We start from the raw sequence: 25,814 nt of genomic DNA, 5'->3' as shown, positions 1-25,814 counted from the left end.
ATATGGGGAAGATTTGACATCTCATTTTTATGTAGTTGATCTTCTATAGCTTATAGTATCAAGAAGCTCAATTAATTAAAAACTCATGTCAAAAAAAAAATAGTGCTAGTGTGAGGATATTTGGAGACTAGCATTTGGTCTAAATACACTGTTTAGTCATAAACATTATCACAGAGATAATAAAGTAGAAGAGTGTGTTTTGTTCATTTGTGGAAGAATAAATAAATTACAAAATTTCTTTTAAATTACTGTATTGCTCAACAAATACCCGTATAAAAATATTGAGACCTATGTGAGGATATTGTGATCTGTTCTCACAGGAGATCTCAAGTTGTCATCTTAAAAATAATATTTATACTGGATATTATTTGAATTAACATCAAACCAGTACAACTGTCTACATTTACTTTTAAAAATAAGCCAAATAAACTCATCATGATGTTATATGAATACAGCTGTTGTCTGAAATCCACAAAGACCATCTGGAATTTGAGGTTTATCAGAAGATTATTGTTCAAGGCTGGTTATCTCAAAACCCCAAATCCTTTACATTTGTGCTGATGTAGTCTTTTGTAGAGATTTCCTTTAAGCTTGTTACATATTTGGTCTGATTAAGAACATGACCATCACTTTTGTTTTGATACATACAATTAAATACAGTACTGTCTTTGTAAGTATTTTAAGGTTAAATTTACAGATTGTTTCATTGTCATTTCTTTTGGATTTTCTCTTCAGATGGAAGAATTCATCTCTCACAAACATTTGTAAATACACCGTATTAATGTTGAGATCATGAAGACTTAGAAGAACTTGTTTCCCCAATTATAGGTAAGCCTGAAATGCTCAAAGGGGCATTGTAGTGATTTGACAAATGCAAATTTAACATAGAATTCATCATGACATAAATAATTTATATTGCAAGTTGATCTTATCTTTGAACAAACATCTTGTTTTTCTAAATAGCTTTATACAGGTAAGCTAGCTAAATGTTCCTATTCTGTGGGGAGAAGGCAGAGTTCCTAGTTACAACTGGTTGACTCTGTGTGGGTGAAAACTCCCATCTGATAAACTGATAACAAGAGAACAGTGGGAAAAAGGAGTAGCCTCATGGCTGTAACTAAAGCACATTATGTCATATGTTCTGTAAGGCATTTCAATTCTTGAGTTTTCTAGGAAATGCAAAGAGACCAGTAGTACTTTGGTGAGCTCTGCATTTTTAAAATATGTAATATAGTAGTTCCAGATGTGTCTAAAGCCAGTGTGAAATTGGTGGATTCAAGAAGGCTGACTTGAAAACCTTAGAAGTAAACAGAATGAGCAAATCTAAGGCACTTGCATTGCATTTGTAAAGATTTATGCCAGTATGTTTGGTGTTGATTGTGGCTTCTCTCATCATATCTCTCTGTTTTCATTAGAGAACAGGCTGTGACTTTGGCTTCTAGCCAGTATCTTTTGGCAGGACTGATATTGTGGAGATGGTATGGCCATCACACACATCTTCATGTATACAGCATATGACATTTGTATGACATATTAGAAAAATTGTGCTGAGTTTGCCTGCTACAATTGATATTAGCTCAACAAAGCTGAATGTATTCCTTGCATTTCAACATGTTCTGGTATCAGGATCCCAATGTTTCTATATCAGTATTGTTACCTATAGATAATTACATTAAAAATTATTATTGTTTTTGTGACATAATACAAGGGAGGCATTTAGCAGTTCCTTAAAATTGTGGGATTACAAATAGTTTGGATTTGCTATGTATTAGTACAAAAGGAAAAATAATCTGAGTAGCATGCACACATATATTGTACACAAACATGTATTTATATATAGTTCATGCAAGATACTAAATTAGGTAACTGCTGCATACCTTAGGTGATGTTTTAAAGCATGAAGCTCAAGTTGCAACACTAGTAATTGAAGGAGTGCCGTGCAACCTTGTGATGTGTTGGCTGGAATGGAACAGATCATTACTAATATGAGGCAGAATCCATACATAAAAATCAAGCAAAGAAACCTGTGCGTTTCCTAGGCATTACTGAGATGCCAATCAGAGTGCTGCATGTGTGCCTGGAATCCTAAATACTTTTCTGGATGCATTTATTCCATATCATTGGTATAAAATACCTACAAATAAATTCTAGGGCTCTCCAAAGGCTTGTAAGTATTTGCTACTGCTCACATATTTCTGAAATCTATTGTCAGTTATTTGACAAAGACTCAGTGTCAAATAACTGCCAGTTCACTAGCATTCCAGACTGTCACTTTCATTTTACTTCTTTCCTGGGAGGAGAAGCATTCTTCCAGGTTTGGCTGGTTGGTTGGTTGGGGTATTTTTGTTTTGGTTTGGTTTTTGTTTTTTTTTTTTTTTTCTGTAGGCACCAGACTACAAAATCTTGTTTCTGCCAAACATTAATTTCTTGAATGCCTGTGGCTGGGGTTAAGGCTACTGCTGAGGAGACTCAAAACCAGTGCTATGCAAGGAGTGTGACACTTCCTTATGTGAAGTAAAATTAAAAATTGCAAGCTACTTTGACCATGATGCAGCTCCTCATTGGCATTTTTATTTGCTAGCAGAGCTTCATTTCAGTGCAACTTATGCCAGCCTGAAGAGCTTGATGCAAAACTCCTTAGTCCTATAGTTTTTATTTCTACAAGTTTTGTGCTTTTGAGTCAAGTCAGAATTTTCTGTAGATGCTATGTCCAGTATCTCCAGTAGACATATGTTACCTCATGAAAAATAACCAAAGTGACAAAACTGTTTTGTATAATGGTTTGGCACAAAAGATGGAGGAAAGCAGAGCAGAGATGTATTGCATTGAAGAGATGTGTTTTTCCCCAGTAAAGAAAGGATTCGTTTCATCCATTTTAAAACTAAGAAAGCTATAACAAAGCATAATATGAAACTGTAAGTATACTATATATTACGGTAATGAGAATAGAAGAATTCTGGTATGTGACATAACTAATATATCTGATGTATATGTTTTGTATATTTTATGAGAGATTTTTTTAATAGTAATTTTATAAAGTCTTTGTCAAATATTGTGACCTTGATTCATTATTCCTTGGTTCTTGCATTGCATGCTGTTAGAACAATATAGAAGTTGAATGATGCAGTGGTGGATCCCACTCTGTTAAGGTTTTGCACAGATACCCTTTATCTGTGGTTTCTCCAAACTGTTGAACTTGATGTGTTGTTTTGAGTGACAAACATGAAATATACCAACAGAATGGTATTAATATATGAAATGCATGAGTTCCTTTAGAATGTATTTTGCTTGCTCTTCAAATGGCATTAAAGCCCTGCAATGATAAGTATCTGATTTTTTTTTTTTTTTCTTAAATAGCATTTTTTTGAGGTGAGAAACAAGAGACCAGTATGATTATCTGGGCCTCAGAATTGTGAGAGGAAATGTAAGTATAATTTAAATATCTAGTAGATATTTCTTAACTGTGATACTGTTGAGCACAAAACAAGCTTGATTAATATGCATCTATCTAGCCTTTTTAAGAATTGTGTATCAAAGGATAAAGCATTCGCATTTTGTACAAAGTATGAGGCTGTAGCCATATCAATATAACTATAATTATACTTCTAATCTTTCCTCTGAGTATCTCAACTTTCCTTGGTGGCTGGCATCAAACTTTTTAAAAAGAGATTATTAATATTCACATTTGAGTTTGAGAACTTTCGCCTGAACTTCTGTGTGTGTTATCTGATAGAAGAAATAGTCTGAAAAAAGAATGTTAGCTCTTTTCATATTTGAAGTATAAGAGTAGAACAAGATACAAAAAATAACAATATACTGGGTGTATTTTGTGATCACTTACAATACAAATTAGAACAGACTTACTGGGTTCTATTTGGCAGAAAATGGCAACATTACGCAAGAAGGCAGATATCATGTCTAAATATGGGCAGGGATAAATCTAGCCAAAAAACCAGTCATGGATGCAGATGTCCCTGCTGAAGTTTTTGCACCTGGGCCATTTGGTTTCCAAACTGACCTCATGACTGGCCACAATGGTTGCCTTCTCTTCAAGAGCCAAAAGAGGAAGAGGCTTAAGTGGGTCCATATGGCACACAACAATCGACAGCAAAGATGCATTGCCAACTTGGTATTGCAACTACAGTTTGTATTTCAATGTGCTGTGGAATTGGTTCACTATTCACAGAAGAGCAAGTACTGCCAGGAGCAGCTTAATCTATGAATTTATCTAATTATGTCCTAAAAGCACCGGAGAACTGCAGTATGATTTCAGATGTTGTGAGATGAAGCCAAAGTCAATTTAACCTGAACTGTGCAAATTCCAATTTGCATCCAGAATCAAGAAGTTGAGCTTCCCTTATCTATAGTGGCAAAAAAAAAAAATGTTGTACTATACTGCATCTTTTGGGTAGGAAGCAGAATATATCATCAGTTGACTTCCAAGAGTTAAAGGATGATGACAAAAAATTACAAATAAGCTATTGAACAGGGTTATCTGTGACCTTGAACAACTTTCTGTTGTTTTTCCTTCCTACCTTGGACTTCATAATAGAATTTATTTTAAAGCAATGATACACATCTGAAGAGAGTTAAAGACCTTTGATATAATTGCCATGAAGCTAGAAAATGAAATGATATTACTGTAAAATCCTTGTAATAGCCCAGGCAATAACTTGGCTATGTTTGAGTGCTATAGCTCTGTTTGTTCAGTAGTTGTTCGTTATGTAGTTTTATTGGTTATTTTTCCATATTATCATCTGTTGGTAGAGGGTACTTAACTATTTATGAGTATCTCCAAGGGTGAAGTTTGCTATTTCCTGGCTGGAATTATAGTGAGAGGAAAGTAATGGTACTGGGTAGTGTGACAGCTGTGTGTATTTGTTCCATGGTGATATCTAGGAAAAGATTTATGTGAGTCGTTCTTTCCACCTGAAGACAGCCATATAGTTTGGGTAGGAGATTTCCTTGTGACTGTGGTATTCTTGTTGACTAATATGAACCAAACACATATTTGCATCTGATGACTCAAGTAGAGACCTGTCCCTAAGGTTATACTTAAACCAAATCTCATTAGGGTTAAAAAAAATTGAGGAATTTCTTTAGTCGGTGTATCTCTGGACATACTGCTTCTACTTAGAAATGCTGTAGTAGGATCTGAAGTGGAAGATATGATATTGAATAAGTCACTGAAAATATATAGGAGATGATCTGAAGATGGTCTTCCATCAGGTTTTACTGGGCTCAGAGTTGAGCCTAAAAAAAATGGCAGTAGTTAAAAAATTTTTAATTGGTGTAGCTGACTAAGTACTATTCATTCAGTGATTTTTTTTTTTTTTTTTTCCTAATGTAGAAAACTCTTCCCATCCCATTTTTTCAGAGGATGGGTCACTACTACTTAGTTTATATAGCTCCTCTTTTTTTTTACCTGCCTGTGACTGCCATAAGCTCACATTCAAATTTGTCACGTTGTCCCAATGACATTTTAGCATCCACCCTTTTGCATCTTTATACAGAAAAATGTTACTTCCAAAGATCTACACACTAGGCACATAGCCTTGCATAGTCAACTTTTTACAGAGCTGCTGCAAAGAACAGATTTTTAAATAATCTTATCACAAAGCCCATGCAGTTATGCAGATGACATCCTGATCAGGAATGGAAAACCTAGACTCACAGGGTTTTTACAAGTTTAATAATGTTCATCCTGCCATCAAATTCTCTCTGAAATGCTTTTATACTTACAGTGCTCTCCTAAGCACTCTGTAAAACTCTTTAAAAAAAAAAAAAAAATCTAATAGCCTACAAACTACAGTACATAGAGGCAATCTCTGTAAAAACAGCTGTCAATCCAAACACACCAAAGCATTTTGAATATAGAACCAAGACATCAGACATCACTGCATGTGCCACAAACAGAGTGCTTACACCTATCTGATTCATACTAAGACTTTTATTCAACAAAGCTATTCTCCTAGGGAAACCAAATATATTTTTGAAAGACCAACTAAGTTCCTATAAGGAATTGCTTCAATCCAGGAAAAAACCCTACTCATTATATACATCTCATTGTAACATACGGTTTAGGAACCCACGTGGAAAAAAAATTAAACAATTAATGATTTTTATCTTTACAAAATTTATATTATATAAAAATTTATATTAACAAAACTTCACCCTTCCCATAACATCCTCATCTAGTTTTTAGCCAGGCACACTCTTGTTCAAGTCATAATGGGAACTAAATTCCCTGCAGTCTAAAATTTACCAACTGAATGGTTCTAAAAACAGACCTGAGCAGAATCATAAAGATGGCTGACACGTTCCACTGTGCCCAAAGTAAGTAGCCTCTGCCAGCACAAAACCATGAAAATCCCCGAAACATTATATACTTTTTTCATGGTGTAAAACTCCCCAATGATATTGAATAATCACTACACACCAGAATGATCTAACACAGCTAATCCGATGTAGATAGAAGTGCAGAATTTACTTGTTCAAAAAATTCCTTACAAACTAGTCACTTGTCCTTTGATCTTTAAGTTTTCAGGCAGTCACCAAACAAAATACTTCCTAAAGATGATAATGAGAAGAAAAGCTCTTAATTTGAGCTAATAAGAAAACCCAGAAACTCAGAAATACTCGTTTAATAACTAATCTCATCATGTTTCACAGATGGTGAATGTTACTTTTCTTCCTCCTTATACTAGAGAAAGCCACTTTATAACCTGTCCTTTCATGCAACCCCCCCGTCCAAATAATACTCTCTGCCACAAGTACCTTCCACGTTTTTCTGTCAGTGACTTTTTTTTTTTTTTAAACCATTAAGTAGCTAATTAAACTCTAAGCATTTACTCTTCTATATAACTAAAATACTTTCTTCCCTATGGCCTCTAGCACTGTGGAAACTTGGAAGACTCTTCTTTTCTGTTCTGTGGCAGCACTAGAAAGAGATGATGTTGCCATACCTCTTCCAGAGTCCTCTTATCTGACGTGAGGATGCCATGTTGAAAAATAGACTCAGACCATAGAAGGGGAGGTAATGCCCAAAATGGAATGCTTTGTATTCAGGAGTAAATGAAGGTGTATCCCTTGAAGACAATCCATTCAGCAGTGCACAACCGATGCAGAAAGCTGAGAGAACAATTCTGTAGTATTGATTCAGCAGCTAAAAGAGACCAAAGGAGCAAATGTGGGCTACAGGAATTTGACCTTGTGTTAGATTCCACTGAGGAGCATGTCATATTTCACTTTCCTCTGAAGAACAAATGTAAGAAAGTCATTTGACCTTGATGGCAAACTTTCTTAGCATTTGCCCTCCAGCAGCCTACAGCAAAGGCCCTATCATCATGTAGGTGAAAAGAGAAATTATAGTGAACGACATGGGATCCACAACTGAATTCCACAAAAATATGTTGATTTTCTGAGAACTACTCCTAATTTGAGTAAGCATAGGAAGGTTGTATAGTGTTATCTTCATTGGTTTGTGAGCTTGCAGTGAAGGGTTTTATCTCTCTTTTTATAGTTTCAGCACAATGTGACACGGACAATGGTTCTGTTGTCTGCTATGAATGAGGAGTGTGGATTAGGTGGAGGAGGAGTGAGGTTTACCCATTTGTAAGCAGAGTAGGGAGGGTCTAAGTGTTTTCTTCTTATGAGTACTAGGTGAAGGTGGCTTATTCAGCTATCACCCCTACGACAAGAAGATCATGATCTCAAGCAAGTATAGCATGGCTCTTTTATGATCAGCACTAGAGAGGGTACAGTGGCCCTAGAAACTTTTCTTGAAATTCTGTATTACAGTACTTGCCACACCTGCTGCAATACTTTCTTAATATAAAATAGATCTGAAAAGTCACTTTCTGGTTTTATTTATTATTGAAAACTGTTATATGCCAAATTTGAATGTCACTTGGAGTTCATCTATCTAAGACTTTCCTTTATAAGATTTGATTATTGCGGTCTTTCAAATGACCCTTGTATATTGCTTATGAATTCAGCATCTGACTTAGGCTTTTTGTGATCCTTTAGGAAAGGACATTAACCTTATTGAAAACAAACCCAATTGTTTTATATTATGTGCTACTGTTACTGTAGAAGCTGTTGAGCAAGCATGAAAGGAGTATCTCAACAATGCTCACTGTTTTCTGCAATATTTTAACACCAGCAAATGAATGAAACAAAAATAGCTATACTGGGTTAAATTACAAGTTATTGGGTGGGCAACTTTATCTTTCTTGTCCTGTAAGTGCCATGATACAGCTGCGAGGTCTTTATTGCTTTGCAGAAGAATGCATTTTTCCAATTGGCTCCACAAAGTTTTGTACAGCTCCAGCAGCTACTTTGGTTGTGTATCTGAAGTTTGTCTGTCATGTATTGCTGAAACAAGACCAAGACTCCTTAAACATCTCAGATTTATATGTCTGTGAACATGTAGACTGTACCTCTGTATACAGCTTCAAGCATTAAAAAAAAATTACAGTCTACCAGCTACTTGTCATGCATTCATTATGTGAATTAGAATTTGGTGTGAAAAGAGGTAGTTGCAGAAGAAGGAGAAACTTAAGTGTTAAGAAAATATTTACTTACATCTCTTTATTAGAAGAAAGAGATGCTGTTTTAAAGTCACAGATTTACAGTTTTCCTGGGATAATTTTTTTCTTGTTTTAAAATGTCAAATATAAGGTTATTTTATGACATTTTCTTTAGTAACCTCAAAATATCAATTTGCCAGAACTTATTAATCTTGAAATATGTCTAGTGTAATAAAAGTATACACTACCATAATGTTATGCAAATTGTCAATGTGGCTTAAAAAAAAAAGCCAATATGAAACAATCTCTTCATTTTAAATTTGCTCAAATGACAGATCAGTATCAATAAATGAGCAGTATTTGTCAGTTACTTGGGAGCATGTAAACAAAGGAAATGCAGACACATTGTAGTAATAGTATTTTTAGCATGGCTAAACACAGCAATTGTAGATGTTAATGGCATGCCTAGGCTAAAGACTTCTGACAACTTATCACTCATGATAGTGGCCTGCTGAGCCATTAAAACATGTCTGAGGAGACTTTGTGTGGGGTTCCATGTATTTTGTAGAGATTTTCCATTCACCTGCATTTCCCTACTGTTTGAATGAGCCTGATGTAGCTGCTGAACAAGGCACAGGGAGAAGCATAGTAGGTGCTCTCTGAGTATGCCGAGTAAATTAGGAGTCTCAAAGGGCTTGGGAGAGCTCTCCCAGAGAATCATGACCAAACTCAAGTGTGAGATAAGGTTGAAACAAAGGGAGGTCTGTCAAAATTTTGGGTGGATCAGGAATGCTCTGTGGCACTTCCAATGTTGAAATGGCAGTTGGGAAGGGTTTAGGACAGTTTTATACTCCAGCACCTTAGCAAGATTGTTTATTTTGGAAGTATCTGTTGTGCCTGTGTTTAGAGGTAGTCTATTTATAAGTGGGGAAAATGATAGTATGTCTCAGCAGTAAGGGTTATATAGGTGATAATTAAAAAGAAACGTATGTTAGAGCTTATAAAGGCAAGTCTTTCCCATAAAAGCAATACGCTAATATATACACTGGAGGAAAGAACTCGAATGCATGAGGGAAATTACGGTCTGAGTCTTACAGAACCCAAGAACCTTTCAGACTGGGACTGGTTCAGATGCTAAACAGCTATGCAAATACCATGGAAAACTGTACAGTCATAGAAGATACAATTATATGTGACAATTGCTCTTATTATGCAGAGGTCCATACCCAAATCTATCCACACTTATTCGTAGTTCAGAAGTTTCAATAGCTTTATGTGCCTTTTATTCTTTTTGTTGACAGTAGTGAGGCAGTGAACACTATAAAATATTTTGATTAATACATTTATTTTACTAGATTTAAAAAAAAAATTAAACAGTCTCATGGTATGTTCTGTAAAGCTACTGTAGTCTCAGTTCAACTATTTCTGCCACTGGTTTATGAGCTTTGTCCATTGTTCCTCTGATAGTACCATACTGACCTTTTCTTGGCCCATCTGGTACGCTTTTCGAATGAATGTTGCTGCTAACAATGCCTCAGTTCAAGCTGATGCTGGAGTGCAATTTAGTCATTGTTCACCAATGATTAATCAAGAAGAGATTTCATAATGAAGTCAGCATTAAAATGTATGGGCATGTGGCAAATCAGATTGAATGGCAATATCTCAGAATATATATCATCATATTGTTAGGTTTCTTTTGTCGTTTTCACTCTCCTGGGGACCTGAGTATAGACTGTGATATGCTGAGAGCCCTGTTTATTTTACATTTTAAATGATTAGTGGAAGATTAAACTTTCATGCTAACTGAAAAATATAATGAAAATGCTAAATTCTGGGCTCCCTATCTAAATATTATTAGCTTTTACATGATGTATTTGGTTCTTTTGTTCTTGCTGACTCACAGTCCATAACCTTTCTTTTGTTAATGTATTTTAGTTTCCTGTTCAGTATCTCTAGACAAAAAGGCATTGTGATATCGTAGTGGAGAGAAGGAGAAAAAATAGCCTAAAAAGAGAAAATAATGGCGAAGAACTGTTTTTACACGCTTTCATTAAATATAAACACAATTAAGAATAGCCACTAGTGGATGAGGAGATGAATTATATTAAAAATGGCTGTAATTTTTGAATCACAGAAGGGAAGTTGTAGCTAAAACTGGTTGACATTAGGTAAAAGTGTGCCTGTACACATGTGCACTGTAGCTTGTACCTGATGTTGTCCTGCATTAAGGACCCAGGTCAAGCTCACTTACCATGAATTGACAGATAAACTTGTAAATTCCAGGATGGAGGAAACTAAACTTGGGGATATGTGGATTTTATACACATCCTTGCCTTCTTCCATTCCAAATTTTTAAAGTTGCTCTTAGGCTGGTCTCGTGAAAAGTTTTGTAATAGGACTATTGCTTAAGCAAATGGTGATGCAGGGTTTCCAAAGTAATAGGATCCCTGATAAACAACAGCAGCTGGCATTTCTAAGAGACTACCCGTTTTTAATCTCCAAGAAGCAAATTACTTGTGGTCGTATATGTCTGATAATTCAGACAAAGGATTCATACAGATACTGAGGAAGGGGAAAGTGAAAAGAAGCACTGAAAGAAAAAAGGAGATGATGCTATGCTGTGTAAAGAAGGGAAATACAGTTCTGAATATGTAGTTAAACGTTTCGTATAGTTTGGGGAATGTTTGTGGGGGGTTATGTATAATGCTTTATCATTTAACAAAAAGTCATGAGAACTTGCCTATCCATTGTCTAGAAGATGCAATTAATTTAATCATCATCATAAGTCAGTTAAGGACAAAACCAGAAACCAAGTAGCATGTTTCATCTTGAGTTTGAAACAACAGTTAGAATTCTGACCTGAACAATTTTATTTAAAAAAAAAAGGGAAAACAAAAAAAGTCACCACAGGAACTGTTGTTGTCATTGTCATCTGACAGCCACTGGAAGATTATCCTGCAACAGAACATGTCTAGGAAAAAGTACAAGAGGTTTCCATTTGACAGAATACTTGTCTTCACAGCAAAACATCGCTATCTCTGTAGTTTCTTACAAGTGAAGTACACTGATGACTGCAAATGCAAACCCTGTTATGAGTAGATGGATCTGCATTTGGGGAAAAAAAAAAGTTTCTTCTTTCCCTTCTGTTGTAGACAAGATTGTTATTAATAGATTGATGGGAGGCACCTGAATCTTTTCTTAGTTTGCTAGTGGATGCATAGCCAGATTTCAAAAAAACCAACTAAACAATATACTTTCCTGGTATAATTTCAAGGACTAAGTGGAGGTGTTGGAAAGTATCGATCTTTAAAACAGCATGTATTTTGGCTTTTTTCTCTTCAAGGAGGGCCAAGAGATTTAACCATTTCAGGGAATGTCCAAGACACAATATATACTATGCTTTGGGGTCCCCATTAGGTTTTTTCCATATTATAGCCGTCTACTGACTTTCACTAAAATGTTCCTAAACTTACCATTGTAAGACATTTGCAAAACATTTAATCATTACAAAAAAAGAAAAAAAGAAAATCCGTACAGTGTATAGATCCCAAACGCAATGCAATCTGAATTTAAGTTAACAATATATCTTATTCCAAGAAATATTTTTCATGAAATACATCATGAAAGACTTGGTTGTTGGGTAAGAGATCCCCATCTTCTTTAATATGCAGCAAAACCCAACATGTTTTATTCAACGAGTCAGATCAGTGAGTGTATTCAGACTATAAATTTGTACATTATGTACAGATAAAAAACATACAATGCCAAGAAACTGGCAAAGAAATTTCCAGTTGAATTTTTTTTGTTTGGGTTTATAAAAATAACTGTGGTGCATCAATTACTCCCTATTGCCATGGATACAAGTGATACTTTATTATATAACTGTACAGCTGTGCTCAATTCTAATATGAAAAAGACTTTTTCATCTTTCTATTTCATAGTTACTGAACTGAGATAATAACATCTCCTTTTACCTATGAATGTATTAAATTTCTTTACCATTCTCTAAAGTATTATTGGTTAGAATTTCATTAAGGCATTTATAATAAAGTCTATAGTAAATGCTTCTGTTCTACTACAAGGATGCTATGGATGAAGGTCATTCTGTTATATACTACACATGCAACAAAGGTATATAGCAGAAGTGTGCTATTAAGGTTAAAAAGTCAAGCATTCAAAACTTAGATTATCCAAATTCAGACTATATTGTTCATATTTGTTGTGATGCAGTCTTCAATCAGATAAGTATGTTTGCTAAACCTTATTTATTTCAGACTGTCCTAACAAACAATAATTCTGACCCAGAAAAATTATAATTCTGATGAAATGTAATTCTGATTGGCTTTTCTGTAGCAGTTATCACTGTTGTGTGGAAACCTTTATGCATATGATTTCTCATTTTATGCATGTTTCCTCTCAGCAGCTCTGGATAGCAATATTCCAATTTTACAGCCAGGGATCTAAAACTTTGAGAGATCACTGTTGCAAGATTGAGACTTTAGTGGATTGTAAAATTGGAGCCTTCCATGACCTGATTTTTCCTAGTACTTGACCTTGTATGGTATTTGAACTGTTCAGAGCATTGTTCTTGCACACCTGGCTCAAGGAGTGAGCTCATGCTGGGAACTGAGTCTCTGACACTGAGGAGCATGCAGTTAGCAACATCCTCTGGGAAATTTTGTTTAGAAGTACCTTGCTATTTAGGTAGCAACTTACAGGTCTGTTTGGCAGAAGCAGGATAGCATAGTTCTTACTGAGTTACCTCCCTATCCGTTCAACTCTTGCATCCCTTCACTCTTACTACCATTTTATCTTAGTCTCCATGTCCATCAAAATCCCCGTTGTTTCTAATATGTGACTGTTAAAACTTTCATACCTGACCTATACGTCTCACCTGTGTGACAAATTTCAGCTGTGTTAGAGTATGTACTAGCTGTTATCTCTTGGCTATGTTAGCTATAAATTGCTGGGGATACTGAGAGAATTAGACTACTCAAGTAAATGATATTTTATATCACACAGACATTTCTGCATTCCTTTTAGAAAGGTAGAAATAAGTAAAAATCCTTTTAGCATTTTTTGTGTTACATATAGAAAAGTGCATTTCCATTTGCACAGGACATTCAATAATAGTGCAAAGTATAACACCAGTGAGAATGCAGCGATACTCACATATGCAAGAGATAAAGTTTAGGCTTATGGCTGCTGTGGCAGAGGGGAGAAAAAGTTTTGGGAGCAAGGCCAAAATGGCAAACAGAACTTGGGGAGCTATGCCTGCCTATAATTTGGGGAAAAATACTGCCACAAAAGGAATTTTACATAACTTTTACCAACATCATTAGTCTCAGTTTTGACATGTTTTTCTGTATGTTGTCTTTTTACATAATGAGCATAGAAGGTGTAAGGGAGATTTTTCTAAATACACAGCAAGGTAATTTTTTAATAGTAGAAAAGGGAAAAAACTCAGTCTTAATGGTCACATGCTGCTCACATGCCAAAGAGTAAATGATGCAACATGGCCCAATGAATTTAAACATTCAGGCATCTTCTTTATTTTAGGAAAATCAGAGAAACATAGTATCAGTAGTAGTTAAGGTGTGGCCAGCAGGACTAGGGATGTGATTGTCCCCCTGTACTTGGTACTGGTAAGGCTGCACCTCAAATACTGTGTTCAGTTTTGGGTCCTCACAACAAGAAAGACATTGAGGTGCTGGAGCGTGTCCAAAGAAGGGCAACAAAGCTGGTAAAGGGTCTAGAGAACAAGTCTTATGAGAAGCGGCTGAGGGAACTGGGGGTGTTTAGCCTGGAGAAAAGGAGGCTCAAGGGAGACCTCATCTTGGTCTCTTTTCCCAAGTACCAAGTGATAGGACAAGAGGAAAAGGCCTCAAGTTGCACTAGGGGAAGTTCAGATTGGATATTAGGAAAAATTTTTTCACCAAAATGGTCATCAAGCATTGGAACAGGCTGCCCAGGGAAGTGGTTGAGTCGCCATCCCTGGAGGTATTTAAAAGATGTGTAGATGTGGTGCTCAGGGCCATGATTTAGTGGTGAACTTGGCAGTGCTGGACTCTGTGATCTTAAAGGTCTTTCCAAACTAAACGATTCTATGATTCTGTGCTCAGTAAGTAAGTCTATGTTTCCTTTATTTTTAGATTGCATAAGAACAGATCACAGAAAACCATAGAAATATACAAATATATGCAGCTATTTATACCTGTAGATAAATGTACTGTTAAATTGATTATCTCAGTATGGCTATAAGCCAGTTCTTTACAAACGCAGAGGTAGGTAATAAATTTTGTCAGTTTGAATGGTTTATTGCCTAATGTAGTCACCTTCTTCTTTCCTTGGGTGGCACTGCCACAAATGACATAATGAAAGAAATGACACTTGTGGAGACCTGGTTTAGTAACTCTATTTATGCTTCCTTTCAAGCACTAGAGATTCTGTGGAAAGTGTGTTATCTGTGTATGCATACACATGTATATATTCACACACATATGTATGTATACATACTTAATGGCTGTAGTAGCCCCACTGGGACAATCAATTTAGGGCAGTAAAGGTGCTGCTCTAAGTTGCACTGAGGTGTGAATCTGCTCCAGTCCAGAAAAAGAGAAATAGAACAGTGACATAAAATGTCTTTTACCTCATCCTTTTAAGTGTCAGTACAAACAACTGGGACCTTTCTATCTTAAGAGGGTTTTTTCCTGTAAGATTCTACTATCAGCTAGAGACAAGTTGGGCTGTACAAGGCCTCATGCAAACTTGAGTTTAGAGCAGACTTGGTCCAGAGGACATTACAGCCAAGAATTTATACTGAAGGAATAATGGACCTTTACAAGATGTTTTTATTTCTTTTCTTTTTTAGTTATGACATGTTACATGACTGGTTGGGATCTTCCTGGATGTCAATTTATGTCTTCATACCTCATAAGAAATCATTACAAACACCCTATGTCTTTATGTTAACGTGTCTGTGTTGCTACAGAGCTCAGTTAGAGACTTTAATTACAGAACTTTGTTTTCAGTTATTAATTCTTTTCCCTGAACTGCCAGGCCTTGTAGGGAGAAGGTTCCTGGAGTGTGTATTCTGCCTCAGGTTGTCCTGATGAGTGTTGCTACAGTCCCATTACTTTTTATGTTGAGTCAGGAGACCTCTTCTCTTAATACCACTGTTAGCGAGGGATTGTACTGCATTAGGAAAAATTCTCATTTCCTTTTTTCCTCATACAAATCTGTCTTGCCTATTGTGCACCTACTTTAGGACCCAGTTTTCATTTCAAGGGCCTGATCTTTAAACTATAACTTAACTAATAGTGAACTTTAATGTTCCTGAGATCCTTTAGGTTTCATGATTTCCTTACTGTAAAGTTGACTGACAGTTGAAGACCAATTACCCCAATGCACCTGAAGGGTCCAAAGCCATGAATAATTATTCTTCAAATGCCCTGTTATTAGAAAGGATCACAAACAAAAACAAGGGTTAAGTTGAAGGTATGTTTTAAGGCACATGTACTGGATCTGGGAGTTGTTTTAAGCATATAAGAGTTTGCTGCAATTAGAAACAAGCATTATCACTTCAATTAGCCCTGGGCATAATCTTTCCTCTCCTATTTAGATCATATATCAGCACCAGTAGTTCATGTTGTACTTGTAAGTAGTATACATCAAGTCTATTCCACTGTTCCATTTTTCCAGCTTAATGCCTATTTGACACCCTATTTAAAATGCATTTCATTTTACACAAAATAATTATTCATGTATTAATTGTGCACTCATCTTTCCTTCAGTGCTCTTTGTTATCTGATTATGTTGAATACAAGTCTGTATGTTACTGACTTCCAATCCTGTTACATACTAAACAGAGCCATTATGAATCCTGTTTATAATGGTGCCATTAAAAATGATGTGCTGTCAAGAATATCTTATAATGATGGTAGAGAATGTGTGTTTTCAAAGATATTTAATGACTATATGGTCTTAAAGCTGCAATGGAATACTTTTAATGGATTCCAATATAATAAATCAATCAAATCTTGCCTGACTTAGTTACATTATATCCATGCTAACTGTGCTTTATGAAAAACTGTGCAGTTAGCTCTGAAATATTTTTTGCCCCTCCTAGCCTTTGGGCATTGTTCAGGTTTAGATTTTATCTAAGTATTTATCTGGAAGATGGTTTCTGGATGATGTTTTTTCCACCAGATTTGTTACGTGGTTAAACAGGTAAAATGCAAAACATTTATGATGTGCAATTTTAATTCTAAGTGGTAAACAACATTAGAAAACCTATGAGCTCTCTTAAATGGAGAACTTAACATATTCCTAATGGGTGAGATACTGCCAGTAGTTATTAGTACTTTAGATGATTCCCAATGCAACAGGAGTGCTGCAATTGCATGGAACACAGAACAAGGGGGAATCTATACCTTTGTTGCAATCAGCAAAGAAACGCTGACTCTGGAAGATAATGTGGGGAGGGAGAAACCTAGGTGGGTCCATAATCATGGAATTTAAAAGCACTGAATACAAGATATCCAAGACTGCTGTTCCATCCCAAAGATACTTCTGGAGGCTTTCTGACCTAACTGGTTACTTTTGACATTTGCATAATGAGACAGAGTATGACAGAAGTTTTTTCTCTCCCCTACTTCTTCCAGCCATTGATAGCTGAAGGAGAGTGTGGCCATCATGCAACAGGAGATACGATAAAATATCATAATTTTTATTGTTGGAGTGACTAGTTGAATACTTAGTTTTCCAAGTCTCACATTAGAATTATTTTTTTATACTGTCAATAATGTCTGTTCTGTGGCAGTCTGGCTGCAGACTTTCAACAGCACTGGGATTCTGCTTCAGTTTGGTGTAACATCATAGGTCCTATGGGTTTGGATTGTTTCTTTTCCTATTTTCTTGGTAGTCTCCTGACACAGAGCCCATTCATCTGGGTTTTATTGTGTGCAGAGAACTTAGGAGTCTAATGAAAATTATCTCAAGATGCATTATCTCTCTGCTGGCTTTACTACTCCCTGAGAAATAAAAATGCAAGTGATCCTTTTGATTTGTTGGTTTGCTTGATTGTTTTAGTGAGTTGCAGGTTAAAAATCAGTTATTTTCTTTATAGGCATTTATATGGAACTTTTTTACCAAACTAGCTCAGCACTTGACAGATACAAATGAATTTTCATAGGGTGGGAACAGTATATATGTAAGTAAAATTTATCACTTTTTGTAATCTTTTGCAAAAAAACAGGTGAATGAGAAGGCACCTAGACTGTGTTTAGACATAAGATCTGATTCTTAGGTATTTAGGTATGGTACAAATGGCTGCTGCTGTATCTGCTGTAGTCAGGCCTGGTGTTTTCATTGTCACTAAGGCTCTTTTAGGGGAAGGGAGATGAAGTAATTAAATGTTCTATATTCCACCAACACTAGCATGGGGAGAATTATTTGAGAAATGAATTGGAGAATGATATGGGCTTCTTATCAAGAGCTGTCTGCTTCATGATGCATTGATAGAAAACCTTTCTCAAATATATCGTCAGTGGGAAGTAGTATATGTTTATGATGTTCCAGAGTTCAGTTCTGTAACACAAAATTCTGTACCATCAGGTTATTTTTTTGTTACTGAATGACAGCGACAGTATTGTTCTTTTCCCAGATATGTTCAGAGTGCCAACATAACGTTGTTATATGTTGTTCAGATAAGGCTAGTTTCTTCCTCAAGGCAAAAAGCATACAGAGCCCTAAGCAGGTAGTAAGAAAATAAAGAACCCTAAAACAAGTCTTGAATATTCAGTACTTTAAAATGAAGAATACAAAATTATTACTCTCAGTATCTAGTGTTGTTTAGATTTCTTATATATTTCATTAAAAAAAACCCATTTAAGCAGACTTTTTTCTCAAAAGTTCTCTTCACATTCTCCGGTGGAATCAGCCTATATAGAGTATGGTTAGGTCCTTGATGAAAAGAAAACAGCTTTTAGAGCCACAAGCCTATAACTTTAGAAATTTTCTTGTAGCTTCTTTTTTTTTTTTTTTTTTTTTTTAATAAAGGAAAACATGCTTTTGAAGCTCCCTAAAAGTGAAACTTTTTTATTTTCTATACTGTTAGCTCTATAAATTTTCAAGGTGTATCAGATTAGGCTGTGATTTATCTCAGGGAGCCTAACTGAAGTAATTTGGTATTTTTAGTAGGACAATTGACTGAAGAGATAAAATTTGTTAAAATTTGCTGGCAGGAGCAAGATTTGGACATATAGCTGAATAAGCAAGATAAAAATTAAGCAATGTGTACATATTCACCATTTAATTAAATAAGAGCAAACTAATGCTGCTTTAATTCATGTTTCTAAATTTATTTTCACTTTTATCTAAGGATACCAATTCTCCATCTGAACTGAAGAATGATTTCTAGATCATAAACTTTTCTTTCTACTTTGTAGCAATTTATCATACTGCAAACCAATTTAAAGCTAAAGAGAGTTTGACAAAATAAAGAGTACTTTATTATTCTGCATCACTGTTTTAAGATTAATGTAATTCTGTTGGGAATTTAGAAGGAAGTTATGGCCCTTCTTTCTGTCTGTTACTTCTGAGATATGCTGTGTTCACCTATCCTGGTTATACTTGTGCTCTTTTTCCTGGAGGTTACCATTATTATCGCTTCTCCCAGAACAATTAATCATGTAATTGTTCTCAAAGTCTCATTTGGAGTGAAGTGTGTTTAGCAGAGACATATTAGTCTAATCCATTTTTGACTGAACCAGAGTTAGGTATGAATATGTGAATTAATATTCTGGACCAGCTAAGAAGGTAGGACCCTTTTAAATTGGAACAGTATGTGTGAACAGCTGCAGGTATTTATCACTTGATTGTCATCTATTTTTTTTCCATTTACAGGATGAGACACAGGTTGTTGACTGGAGTATAAGCTACAGTATTTTGTTGCAGAAGTTGTGTTATGATTATACATGTCCCAGAAAAGCACTGTAGTTAATGACAGTCATGCACTCTGACCCATATGGTTTTTTTCTTGCTTTGTCTAAAAAAAAAATCTAATTACAGAACCACATTAAATATCATGCAAAATAATAGATTAGAATCCAAATTAACATTAGGCTATTAGCCTAAAGCTACTAATACAGTGGCTGAACTTTGCAAAAGGATTTTAATAGAGCTTTGACTGCCTCTATCATGGATCTTTTACATTAAATTTACATTAAACACATTATTAAGCAAAGCAATAATCCTGTGACATAATTCTGATTAATAATGTGAAGTATTGCACAATGAACTTGGAGGGAAAGTTCATTCTTTTTGTTTTGATTATCATTTAAGGAGACAAATCAGGTTCATATATTTGTGGCATTCTCCATTTAGCTACAACTATGACCCTGACTTGGGATGCACAAATTGTTTTGGCTGGTATGTTAAAAAAAAATCATTATAGAATCTTCCAATATTTAAAATATCTCATTAAGAATCTTACATTTGTCAGGTTTTGTAACAATATTATATTCAGAATACCACCTTGTATCATTTCTTGTTGGTGCATCTTCAACAATAGTAGGAGCCACACCTATGAAAGGCCAGATTGTCAAAGGACCCCAACATCTGATACCTTCCCTAAATAAGCCTTGAATAGGATTTTAACACAGATAAAAAATATGTGGCAGACCATTTTCCATACAACCTTTTATTCCAGATATGCACAAAATATACATTTGTAAGTGGAGCATTGCTCATTAGTCTCATGATAGGAACGATGGACAAATGTTTGTCAGTGTGCTAGGTTAAGACTGGAAATGTATATTCTTTGGTAGTAATTAATCAATATTTAAAATTCATCTCGTTTTATGCAATTGTAAGTAAAAGCCATCATGGTACAAGAATTCTTTTTTAGAAAGTATACATCTGAATGGATTTTAAAAGGTTGAGAATCACTGACCTGTACAATAACAGTATGGTAGTTTGGTGCCTCCTAATGAGATACACAAACAGCCACTAAACGTTGCAGGAAATCGCCTGCTGAAAGGAGGGTTCATAAATTTCAGCCTTCTGGGTTTAAGATGACTCCCCGCAAGTCAGATACAATCACCTAGAGACAGATTTATGGCTTAAAACACTTGTTTGATAGTAGATACCGAAGTTGTTCAAAGATAAAGCATGGCCGAGGTTGTTGGTACTCCCGCAGATGTATGTTAGGAAGCTGAGAACCCACTTTCGTGTTGGGGACTCCCAAAGGAGATGACAGGATGAATCTGCAAACTAGTAGAACTGTTCCAAAGCTGCCAAGATGGCAGTAATTCTGCCTGTGCACAAACCAAGCTTCAGGCTGGGGAACTTAGTGGACAGAGATATAGCATCTTTGAGATGTTAGCAGCTGAAGGGGTTAAACAAGGCTTTTTAGAATCCCTGTCTTAGATGTAAATGCCTAAATTTCATTTTAGCTCTTGTCCAGATCTGGGCCTGATACACTGTGATGAAATGGGTCACATACATATCAAAGATATGTATCACCAGAGGGCAGTGCTAAACTGGGAACTAAAATTTTATTTTGATGTGTGATTCATGTGTATGGAAAAAACCTGCTTTTTTTTTCTGCTTCAAATATTGCTATTTAAAAATATATTTATTTTATTGAAACTAGTGTATGTCTGGTTTTAGAAGCAAGGAGAAACATGATGCTTTTATTTGGAGTGAGGAAAAGAACTTTAAAATATTTGTTGGAGTTCAGAAAAGAGATTTTGCTCTCAAATTGCTCAGACCCTGAAAGATATTTTGTTAGTGTTTCTCCTTAAGAACATGGCAAGATTCAAAAATAAATTATTTGACAAATTATTTGACATATTCTATGCCTAACCTCCTCAGAACATGAGGTTTTCTCTTTTAGGTGACCAGAAAAGGCATGCTCTGTACCCAGTCTATGCTCCTCATCTGGGGAAATAACAGTCTTGCTTTAGAAGCTATGGCTTGTGTCACGTATAGAGGCATGGCACACAAAGAGTTACTGTAATTTGCATAAAAATGCCACTAAAGTGCAAACGCTGCTTCATTAATATGAATGAAGTTCACAGGATATTTACAAATTACACAAAGCCCCCCATTTAAAAATATATATATTTGATGCAAGTCACACACAGTGTGTATGTGAAGCAGTTTCTGATACTGGCATAACATGGTGAGACAATAAGTAAATATAATGGTTGTCTTCATCTTCATTGACGCGGGAACTTAGATTGGGTACTGACAGAAACAGATGTAGCAGTGGATATTAGTTGAAATGAACTCTGGTATAGTATATCATGGTAATAGGCTTTGTCAATATAAAGCATGCTGTAAAAGCAGGGACTTAAATCTGCATGAAGAAATGAAAAAAAGGGTCAGATTGAAAAGGACGTGTCTTTAGTGGTGATATGAGGCTTCTGCTTTTCCAGGAAGCGTGATGCACTGTACACAGGAAATGATGAGTGTATGAAGCATTAAAAGTATTTTATTGATGAGAGACTAGTTTCTTGTTAGTCTGTGATAATGAGAAGGATGATGTGTCTGTGGAAATAATAGGAATCAAAACTGTGGTCTAGTACACAGTCAAATCATGTAAAATTATGTCAGGTATTAGGACTTACTCATAATACAGCATATACAAGTAAATCTATAGAGGTTTATGCACGAAAAATGATGCTTATCTTTTTTTTTCACACTTGTGAATCACCCACATGAGAGTGTATTTTGTCATGAGCTAAATGAAATATAAAATCTCTCTCTGGATGTTATGCATTAATCATTAATTTTTATGCTGTGAAAATACAGTATCTACAGCTAAGTTGGAAAATGAATTACATCAACTTCACTTAAAGCTTAAAGGCATTTATTTTAAAATACAACAATCTAATTCAAGAACACAGTGCTCTGGGATCATAGCTATTAGCTTCATAGCAATGAGCTCATCTTTTCATGAAGAATTAAATTCCTAACCAATCCCACAGATTAAAAAAATATCATGAGGACTAGGCCATTTTTTACACTTTAATTACTATCATAAACCTAAATATCAAACTATAATTTTATAACTAATCAGATTGTTCAGTTATACTATGTGAAGAATGAGAATTTGGAGAGTTGGGTGGTCTGTGTTTTATTTTAATAAGAGGCAAAGCTATATTTTTCCATGGATTAAGTCCAACACAGAGAGAACTGTCAGTGTGAAAACAATAGAATTTATCTCCACTGATGTAGCTTGACATATGAACAAGAGCCTGAATTGTTGCCATGGCAATAAATGTGTAGGACTTATGCAAGCATTTTCTGCTATAGGATTTTGATTAATGGCATTGACTAAATAGTCTGAAGTAGAAGAAACACTGCAGCAGGCCTGAGAATAGAGATGGCCTGGAATGGGTATGCACACCCTACTGCACACTTTTACTGGTAAAATAAACTGTGGCTGAAATCGGAGTTGTCAAGTCTCCAGTAAAGTATGAATTGAGGATTTAGCACTTACGCTTAGTGTGAGAATTTAAAATGAAAAGACAGTCTCTTGAACATGAACTGTATTGGAACACTTTTCTATTTTCATATATGATATTTCTTCTTTTGGGATGAATGGTTGGAATGATACAAATAGTCCTTTTCCATCTTTAGAGGCTGTGGGCTCAATGCAGGTCTTGATTCAGAAGGCAATAAAGTATCTAGCTTTGATTTGTTCATTAAGGCATTGAAGCAGTGGGCAGGAGCGTGTCGGTGTCCTACTGAGCCAAGGTCTTCACTGGCAATAGGGAGAAGTGGTTTTCTGGGACTCAGGTAAGATGCAGAGCACCTCATGGGAGGTGGTTTTATTAGGGAATGGTCAGAACTCACCAGAAAGGCCCCTAAATAACATGTCCTTTGAATTCAAGTAGATCTGGTTGAAAATATAAAAGCGCATGGTTTATCTGCATTTGTGTGGCTATGTAGCTATGGTGCATTTGTAATACTAAACATAATTATTGTGAAAAAAATGGGAAGTCCTAAATCGTGTTTTACAAGCTGCACCCACACTGATTTTTCAGTGAATTCTGGAGCACATGTGATTACTAATTACATATATATGTGGGATTTAAAAATAAATGAGGGAACTTTGCAAAGAAATTCATACAATTTAAAAATCAGTGAAATGCAAAAAAATATTTCTCATCTAGAATATGAAGATGCTTATTTTTTCCATGATTTAAAATGTATTTTATTCCCATATTTGTTCATTATAAGAACTATTTGTGTTTAATCAAGGGTTCAGCTTTTCTCCAGCTCATCATCTGTTCCTAATCAACCCTGTCAAGGAATCAGGCTGCTGAATTTGTGACGTTGCTATCATTTCTATGGTAATAGGATAGTTGATGAGTACAGTGTTATTGCCTCATTGTAGGATCAGGGAAAAGAAAGAGTGGACTGTGTAGGAGGCAGAGTTAACAGGGACACAAGTGTCTTTAGTTGGAGAAAACAGGAGCATAGGAAATGATGCCCAATTAAAGGTATTTTTGTGAAAGGGTTCCTTTCTAATTTGCTTCAGTGTGAAGTTTTCTATTATTTTATAAGCTCACCAGTACCTTAAGAATACTCTTAGAAATACTAATTAATAAGTATGTTTCAATACTTTTGCTATTATACCTTACACTACAGTCTCTTGAATTGTGCTTCAATAATTGCCTATTGCAAACTTTTAAGGCAAGAAGATGCTAATTACTTCAAAGTTTTAAAAACCTGTGTTTACCTGATTCTCGTGCTCCCAGACTCTTACTGGCATCATCTCCCTCACATTGGCACATTCATCTCCACAGTGGGAAATGGCAGTGATGGTGGAACATGTTCCTTGTGGTCCAGCCAGTTTCTTGGGCTTCTGAAACAGCAGTGAAGGAACCTCAGGTTGATTTTCATGCTTAAAAACCTGGAAGCAGAGGGAAAAGCTTTTTAAAGTGAGACCACCATATTGGTCCCTGGATCCCTCAGCTGTATAATGCTGCTCTTTTTGGCCTCCATGCCATCTGCTACTGAGTTATACTTGACAGATATAACTTTGTCTTTCTGCCGTCTTTTCCACACCTCTTCCAAAGCAAGTAAGAAGGAAAGGCATGCAAAGACAACCCAGAGAGCTTATTTTAAGGATAAGAATGTTTCGTTTCATTGGCTTGTGCTTTGGGAGCATTGTTACGGTGTCCAGTCCGTTACTGTGTAACTCCTGTGTTTCTGACACTTATGACTTCCAAAGCTCTGCCTTGTTTCAGGACTCATAGGGTCCAAATCTTCCTTTCATGTAGCATGATAGATATCTCCCCTTTCTCTGCCCAAGGAGTCCTTCAGCTGTGCTGTTCTTAGTGTCGGGACAGTATCCCTGGGGAAAAAAAAGAAAAAATTCTATCTGAAGTAACTGATATATCCATCTGATAAATAGCTGTGGTATGAACCAGCAGCAGGGAATACAAAGCCGCACATCTGGTGCTGATGTTCATACTGAAGACCTAACCAGGAAAGGTCATGGAGGTACTGCTTTACTTTCATCTGATCGTGAACTGTGTCTGTCTTAGGTGAGAAAAACTCATTCAAATCCATTTAAACTTACGTAAAAAGCAAAAGTCAAAATAGCTATTCTGTACTCATTCATAGCTTGCTAGCAATGGAAGGATTCTTCATGGTGCTTACCAGTATCTGAATATGAATAATGGGTCATGTATAGAAAAGCCTCAAACACTTTTCTTCATTCATCTCCCTTGGACTTTCAAGGAGAAACTGGTACAACCCCCACTGTAGGCCAAAGGGGACTGTCTGTCAAGACTGAGGATATCATAGCACATTCATGTGTTTGACAGGTTATCACCTTAATAAGAAGACTATCAGAGACCTTCTAGCTCTCAGGCAAGAAGAGAGACCAGACCAATTATCCTGATTCAGCCTCAGAAATAATGGACTTGAATGGAATTTCAAAGCATGCTAAAGGACACTGGAAGTGAATGAGAAGCTGAGGAGTTAGTGAACCATCATTATTGTACATTGGCCTTTGTGTACACTAGCCAGCAATAAGTACTGTGATCAACACTCTGGTTTTCAAATTAACATCCTCTCCTTATTGCATAGATTCTCTCAATTTTTCTGACCTCTGTTGTCAGTTGAGAAGCAGGGGTAGGAATTCAAATGACAATGAGAGAAAACAAATGTTATGAGAGTGAGATTAAACAAGGAATTCCTTCTCCAGAGGCTATACTGAAGTTGCATTACAGATTGACTATTATCCAGTTTTAAATTCAT

At 35.8% G+C, this 25,814-nt stretch overlaps 1 long non-coding RNA gene across 1 annotated transcript; it reads left to right on the top strand.

The window, feature by feature from the left end:
- Nucleotides 1–749: 749 nt before the first annotated feature.
- On the top strand, nucleotides 750–25,462 carry LOC141929694 (uncharacterized). Its single transcript, XR_012625087.1, has 3 exons — nucleotides 750–828; nucleotides 3,358–3,424; nucleotides 25,379–25,462. It is a non-coding gene; the product is annotated as an uncharacterized LOC141929694 (long non-coding RNA).
- Nucleotides 25,463–25,814: the final 352 nt, after the last annotated feature.

This window comes from Strix aluco, chromosome 14 (genome assembly GCF_031877795.1).
Source record: "Strix aluco isolate bStrAlu1 chromosome 14, bStrAlu1.hap1, whole genome shotgun sequence".
Taxonomy (NCBI): Eukaryota; Metazoa; Chordata; class Aves; order Strigiformes; family Strigidae; genus Strix; species Strix aluco.
This window is presented reverse-complemented; position numbering and strand designations above follow the sequence as displayed.